This window comes from Opisthocomus hoazin, chromosome 12 (genome assembly GCF_030867145.1).
Source record: "Opisthocomus hoazin isolate bOpiHoa1 chromosome 12, bOpiHoa1.hap1, whole genome shotgun sequence".
NCBI lineage: Eukaryota > Metazoa > Chordata > Aves > Opisthocomiformes > Opisthocomidae > Opisthocomus > Opisthocomus hoazin.
The window spans coordinates 718,958-726,710 of record NC_134425.1 but is presented as its reverse complement, the minus strand read 5'-3'; positions in this window follow the sequence as shown (position 1 = coordinate 726,710).

The following is a 7,753-nucleotide window of genomic DNA, read 5'->3' as shown; positions in this document are numbered from 1 at the left end:
ACAGGAGTGGATGTCTTTGAAAAATGATGTAGGAGCAAGGACCTGGGCAGCACTGCTTTCATGCTGGTGTTTCCCTCCCTGCAGCTCTGCCACATTAACTGCTTGTCTGGGGATGATCTGGGGAGAAAATAGCTTTTGATAATAATCTAATAACATTATGTGTGCTTTCTTCAATAGAGGTTTTATACAAGGCCTTTTTTTCTTTGGTTTTCCCCTAAGATGGATGTAAAGAGCGATTTACACTGAAATATATCTGCACGCAGTTTATATAGAAATTAATTTAACAGTAAGAAAACTTCTGAAAGTACTAATACTCACCTGACTGGTTAGCTTTTGGATTTTTTTTGACATTTCGTGTTCCTCATATTCCCCCATTTCTAGGGACATCGTGACAGATACGAAGTAGAAGGCACATGGCCAAAATTATTGAGTTGGCATTTGCACGAAAGCATTTATTTAACTGTGATTAGTGATATAAAAGTAATAGGGCAGTGGAGAGGGAGAATGGCAAAAGGAATCTCTTTCAGCTCAGCGCCTTGTGCATCCTCTCCTCTGCTCCTTCCCTCCTCTCCTTCCCTACAGCCCCACACACATCTGGTTCCCCTGTATCCATATCAAAAGCCCGTGTCAGCGGAGGACACAACTATCAGTTCTATTTGATCATATGGGCAACTTCTTGCTTTGTTGTTTACCACGTTTGTTACTACGTTTTTACATTAACAAAGCAAACAGTGAGAACTGGAGGATTTGGCAGAGGACAAAGAAACCGCATCTCTCTCTACTCTTAGCTACATGTCATAACAAAACACTGGGCCAGATAATTAAGACAGGTTCTAAAATTGTCCCGTTGATAGTTGCCAGGGTATCTGTCTCTCTGAGCAAACACAACAGCATATCTGCAAGAGTTGCTTTAGTGCTTTATTTTAAAATAAATTGATTAACCCAATGCATCAGCAGCAAATACTGCTTTTGCTGCTATGAAAAATGAGGAAGATTTTCTTTTTTTTAGGAGATGAGAAACCATTGTAAATGTATACAGAACCACAAAAAAAGGTATCTCCTCCCTTTCGAATTTATTTGGTATGACATTTGGGTGGGTTTATCTGATTGCCAGGAGTTGTGGAGGGGCTTAGCAGGTTACCAGCCATCAGCAGAGCCATAATAACCCACAGGCCAGTGTAGACATGACTGCCAAGAAAGTAGTTTGACACAACTCGGGACAGCTCAAGAGTAGGAAAGAAGCTTGTAAAATGATATTCTGAGCAATTTCACTTTTCTGGTTCCTACAATTATTTACTCTTATTTTTCCTCAGTGCTTCTATGGATGCATCAACATTTCACTGGGTCCAGTGGAATGACTCCTCTAACTTCAGCAGGCTTCTCAGCAATCCCTAATGCCATCGAAGATGCTGCTATGTATCACATACAGTACAACTTTAAAAAGTACTTTCAAACTCTTGTAGACAGTGTCAGAGAAGTGGAAAATTCATTTTTTTAAAAATGCATGGTATATCATATCATCCATAGTATTTGAATGGAATCTGACTAAATAGCATCCTTTATGGTGAGCTTAGTGTGTCATAACATGGCTGACTTTCCAACAGCCAGCTAATATAATCTCTTAGGAATTTATTACAAGTGTACTATGTCCTGTAATATTTTTTTATATCAGGTTGTTAATTGTAGCAACTAGGATGTGTTGAATGCACGTTTGTATATGAAAGATTAATTTCACACTGATGTTTGCCACTCAAAGGGAGGGAGAACGCGTGTCATTATCCAATGCCATCAGCAAAGCTGGCTTTAGCACATACAAAGGGCTTCAGGAGATAACAAACATTTATAATGAAGCCTTTTCCAGTCAGGAGGTGACATAAAGCCTTACAGTTGTTTTCAGGAAAAGACATGCACAACCCCCATGTTGTATTTTTGAATGCCCAGAATACATTTCCTTCTGATCCATCTTTCCAGCTGTCTGCTCAGTTTAATTGCTCCATCGTGGGTTTTATACTATGTTTCTCACTGTATTATTTTAATGATCCTCTGACTGAGTCAGACTGGAAGAATCCCATAAACTTTAGTGACACTGTGGGTGATGTAGATGGGCACAAATCAGCCTGCAGCCTTGCTTGCAACTCTTCCCGGGCTCCCCGGGGAAGGCAAACAGTTTCAAGATTTGACCTACAAAACTTGGCAGCCTCTTCAGCTGAGAAGTCCTGCAAAAGCAGGCATCGACGAAGCACCACAGATAGGTCTTCATGGTGCAGCTGACAGATGGTTTCCAACAGCTTTTCTAGCTTGACCATGGCCATTCCTGCTTGAAAAACGTAAAATATCGCTGCCAGGTGCTGGTGCCAGGCAGCTCTGAGGAGCGTGCACCGGAGACTGAAGCAGAAACACCAGGAGACAGGAGGGGAAGGACAGCCAGTGAAAATATGTTTTCAATCAGCTTGACTATTCAGCTGGGGAGATGCATGTTACATAAATGGTCAGAGCCAACCCAGAAACGAAAACACTTTCGGCAAGGGAGCGAAGGAAAGTAAAACAATTTCACCTGCTGCTCTCCTTAGGTGAAAGCTGCTGACAGCAGCGTGCGGCACGTTGGAAGGGGCAGGTAAAGGCAAAGCTGGAATGGGTGCTGCGCAGCTGGTTTGTTCGGGATGCTTCTGGGCAGACAAGGCATTGCATCAGCTCTCTGGGCACTAATGCAATAGCTGTTCGACTCCGGCGCACGGGGCACGCTCGTTAGAGGCAGTGTCGTGTCAGCAGCATCAACTGCAGCGCCCAGCATAGCTGCGTTTCACAGACTTCTCTATCAGTTACAACAAGCAACTCTGCAACATCTGTTTTTGACTTTATTTCCTCTCAGATAATTAGGGATGCCTGAGAAGCGTGGGATCCATGCTGAAGTGCCAGGTCTGGCCCAGGCGGTGGGGCAGGGAGGACGGACAGCAGCACACGCATGTGCTGGCGGCTGCAGTGGCCCCAGGAGATGTGTGGAGGGTGGGTGGCAGCCCCCCGCGAGAAGGGTTTTTGAGCACTCTCTGGATGGATGTCGTGGGCAAAAGGAGGGCACATTGCCACCTCCCACTGCAGCTACCGCTTGTGCAAGGCTCAGAGTGACACATGGCTCTGGGGAGCACCAACAAGTGAGCTGAGATGTGGAGGGTGACCCCAACTTTGTGATTGCTGGTGGGGTCTCGGTGCCAGGTCTGTGCAGACGAATCCCTGCACTTGTGCTGTGTACGGCTGGAAGCACAGATGCCTGCTGGGATGACGTGCTGCCTGGATCAGGCAGAGATGGGGCAGGGGTTTTGTGGTACTCACCTTTGGGCTGAGGCACCTCAATAGCTGGAGCAGCAATGATCACAGTTGAAACACATCCTGGTGGGGATTTAGCCCTTACTACTAGTTAAACATTTGGGAGGAAGGAGAGGGTACGATGCTGATGCTGCACAGACTGATGTAATTTTGCCAGCTCCGGTAGGGCTTGTGTGCCTGGTTTATACGGGCACAGTTGAAATCTAAATCAAGCTTATTATTTATGGATATGTGTTAGTAGTAATTTTACTTTTTCTTCAAAAACTCTTCATAAAGAACAGAAAGAGAAAGATATAAGTAACACATTTTCAAATGTTCTTTCCTAGTGAATTACTTGGCCTGACATTGGAAATGAATTATTTTCCATTGTACCAGTGACCCCTGTTGTGTGTTCTATTAACACCACATGTTAAACTTTTATATTTTTAGTAAACCATGACCTTGTACATTCTCTGTCATTTCCCACTGGCATAAGTACAACACATGTGGTATGAAAGCTAACGGTTTTCATTTGTATACAGTACTTCTATATCTTAGGCTTGTATGAAAGCACACAGGTCATGGTAATCAGGGCATCCTAGGATTTTACCAGTTACAAACAGTCACAACAAAGTGCATGTGTTTTCAAAAAACATATTTTTGGCATAATACTCTCTTATGTGTTGTGCAAATCCAGATGAAAATGGGATCTTGAAAGACTGTGTTAAATTTTTTGATCGTGCTAATCCAAACAACTGTCTCTAACACATGCACAAGCAGAAGGAAGTCTAAAAAATGTCAGGTTTGTTCTAAATATCTGCAGAACAAATGTGGCTCAGGAACACGACCAAGAGTGCTGAAGTCTTAGGATAAAAGATGATGTCACATAGGTTCGATATTTTATTTCATCAAATGGTAACTTTGTTCTAGACTTCTAAAAAATTATGGATGATTTATGATAGAGCCCAGGGTATGGAAGAAAGAATAATTCCTTCCAGTTGCCCAAATATTTGTTTTCGTTTTTTGCCCCCCCTTTTTCTTTTTCTCTTTTTGCAGCCTGGACTCTTTAGATGTGAGTTTTAGGCACACTGGTGTGCGCTCTCAGAACATGCCTGCTCACACAACGAAATGTGGCCGCATGGGCAAACACTGACCTGTGTGGTCATTTGTGCTTTTTCATGAAATCCAGCCTGCTCTGTAAGCACTGATCTGTCTCTTTTTTTGGGCTGATCCACAGGGATTTCTGATTCGTTATTGTTTCCAGTAAGAGCTCAGGTTAGAAAAATAAAGTTTAAAGTCAGGTTGAGGTTATCCCCAGTTGCTTTGCTGGGCTCAAGGTCAAGGCACGCAGCATCATCCAACACCGAGAATATTTCAGGTCACTGTGGGCATACATACAGCAGCAGTGAATGAAATGGAAAAAAAGACCAAAAATGGACTATTCACCCACCATACCATAGCACTTGCTCCCCTGTTCTCAGTTGAGTCTTGAGGTTTTCTCCACCAGGACGTCTCAAGTCTGTGCCTTTTTCTGTGTGATGGACATTGGGAGCTCAGAGCTCTTCCAGATTGTCTCTTGCAGTATAACTCTGGAGACACATTCCACTGCTATTTGTTCCTCACTTGCTATTTACTTCCCTCTATTTTCCACCCATCACCTGCGTGTTGGTAGCACCTTTCAGCACTTGGACTGCGCTTGGTCATCAGCGGCAAAACGTCCGGTTGTCCCCCGCATCCCATGCCCCTGAGATGCAGTCTCCGACTTCCTAGCTGGCAGCTCTGCATCACTACGTGACACAGTTGTGCTTGCGATGCAACACCATGTATGCTGGGACAAACCTGCAACGTTTGGCTCAGGACCAGCCAGGCTCAGATTTGATTTATGACAAATAACTATTGGCTCAACAATCCTATAAGGATTCCTTTTGGTCTCCTCCTCGTATTGCGGCCAGTGGGTAATAATTGGAGAGTTTCTAACATAAAAGAACACTCTGCAGTAGTAAAACCTTAAGCCGAACTTAAGTTTACGATCATCTTGTGTGATATGGCTTTTTTCTTCAATTTAGCTTTTAGGATTTATCCCAGACTGATGTTTAAAGTTCTCCTAGCACTCCAGTCAGAAAACAAATGAAGTTTACCCTGTGTTGCATGCAGAGGGCCAGGTAGGTGGGGAACAAATATATAGGGAAAAAAAATGATTGCTCAGAGAAGCACCCTCTGCCTGACGCACAGTCATTGCCCTGTAGCCACCCTGTGCAGCTGGGCTGGCTGGGTTGGGAGATGATTTTTAGCACAGAAATAGCTCAGGATTCCTTTACACCTTATTCCTTTCTGCCTTGAAGGTCCTGTTTCATTACCTGCTCAGAGACATTGAAGCATGGCAAGGCTGTAGAGATGCATGGTTTTGATTCATGGGGACCATTCCTTATGACTCGCCCTGTGCCATGCTCTCAGGATTACCCTGGTTTGGGGGTGTTTCCCCTTCTAATCCTTTGCTGAATTCATATTTTTGCTTCTGATTTACCAAGAAATTGATAAAGTCACTCTCTGGAGTCCCTTGCAGAAAATCCATAATGGAAGAGAAGAAGTTGATGTGCTAGTGGAAATAACCAGAAAAGCAGATTCTTTCTTGGATCCCAGTTATAAATAGAATACAAAAGAAAAGCTAATAAATAAAGGGTTTTCAACATGTCTTCTGTGTCATGACAAACAAACAAAACGACCTCAATTAATTTAAATGGTTTGCAAGTGTGACTTGTGAGAAGTGGCGGGATATCTCCTGTCAGCAGAGATAGCAAGAAGAATGGCAGAGAGAATACAGCCAGGAAATGGTGGAGGAATGAAGAGGAAGTGTAGCAGAAAGAAAAAAACACCCAAATCCAACTAAGGAGATTACAGGGGAAAAAAAACCCAAAACAAAGCTAGGGAGGAAATAGGAGATGGAACGGTGGCTATATACGGAATGTAGGATGAGAGGTGTAGGATGTAGGGTATTGCCCTCGCCGGGTTGTATCTTTGTGTATGTAGGAGGGGTACCAGAGTTTTTAGTTTCCTAATACACACTGCAGGTTGCCTGTGCTTGGAAAATAGATAGTATTTTAAAAAAAGGAAAGAAAAGAAAGAGCTGAATCATTGGTGACAAAAAAATAACATGGACTAAAACTATAGGAAAGACTGTTTATTAAAGGAAGGTAGTCTGAGGGACTACGTGAGTCTTTCAGCCAGACCCAAAGGCTGAGAGGTGGTCAGCTTCTGAGCTGCAGGAGTACCTGTAGCTGATCCATCAGGGCTTGCTATTCAGACTTCAAAGACTGCTGTGCTCTTGAGGGTCTCTGGGAAAAAGCAGAAGGATGTGAAGATCTCTTTGCTGGGTCACTAGGTCTGTAGAGGTGCTCACTTACATCGCAGCCTTTCTGAAAGTTGTTCCTGAAGCAAAGCCACACCCGCCCAACAAAAATCCCAAACTATATCCATTGGCCACCTTGACCTGATCTTGGGAACCGATGATGATGATGATCCCATCAGAAATCAGTTTCACTGGGGGCTTGTTTCCCCTTGTCTGGGGATTGTCCTGAGTTAGTGATGCCACTTGGGGTGGCAGATCCATCCCCAGCACATCGTGTCGGCAGGCTGGTGGGTGCTCTCCAAGGGCAGCTCGCTGGCTCCCGGCGAGCGCGCCTCGAATGACACAAACCACACTACGACTTGATGAATACCAGAACATCAAGTCAGACAGACACTGGCTAGCTTTTCCACTGTAGCTCTCCCCCTGCTATTATTTACTTACCGTTTCACTTGCTTACATGTAACTTAAAACCAGCCCAATGTCAGCAGCCCGATCCAATGGCGGGCCAATTAGCCTGGAGTAGCCCTCGCTCTCTTTCTTTCTCTCCTTCTCCCTCTCTCTCCCCTTGCTTTTGCACACAGGAATAAGGCTGGCTACTGTTAGGCATTCCCAGTCACGGCTGAGAAAACCCTGTGTGCCAGTTCAGTGGCTGAATATGGGCCCTGTTTATTTTTTTGGAGTCGCAATTTTCTAGGGGTTGGAATAGTTGTTAAAATTAGCGTAAAGAATTCAAGCCACAGAATGGTCCTTTCACCTTATTCTTCAAAAAGCCAGTTGTTTTCCAGAGCACCTACCCCTTCCAACCCGCCTGAAAGCCTCATTCTTCATCTGGGAATAAAAATCGCAGCCCTCAGCCCCCAGAGCAGTGCTTGGGCAGGTTTCGGTGGAATCCGACTCATTTCCGCGTGTCTGAATGGCACCTGCTGGGGGGAGGGCGTCAGAGCCCACCCCTCGGAAAGGCTGAGCAGACCCAGCTGAGCCGAAAAGCAGTCGGAGGGAATGGCATGCTCTCGTGCTGCTCAGAGGGGATGCCAAGAGGATAACAAATCTCTACCTCGCCATCAGCAGAAGTAAACATCCCCTTCAGGACTGACGGCTTTTGACATC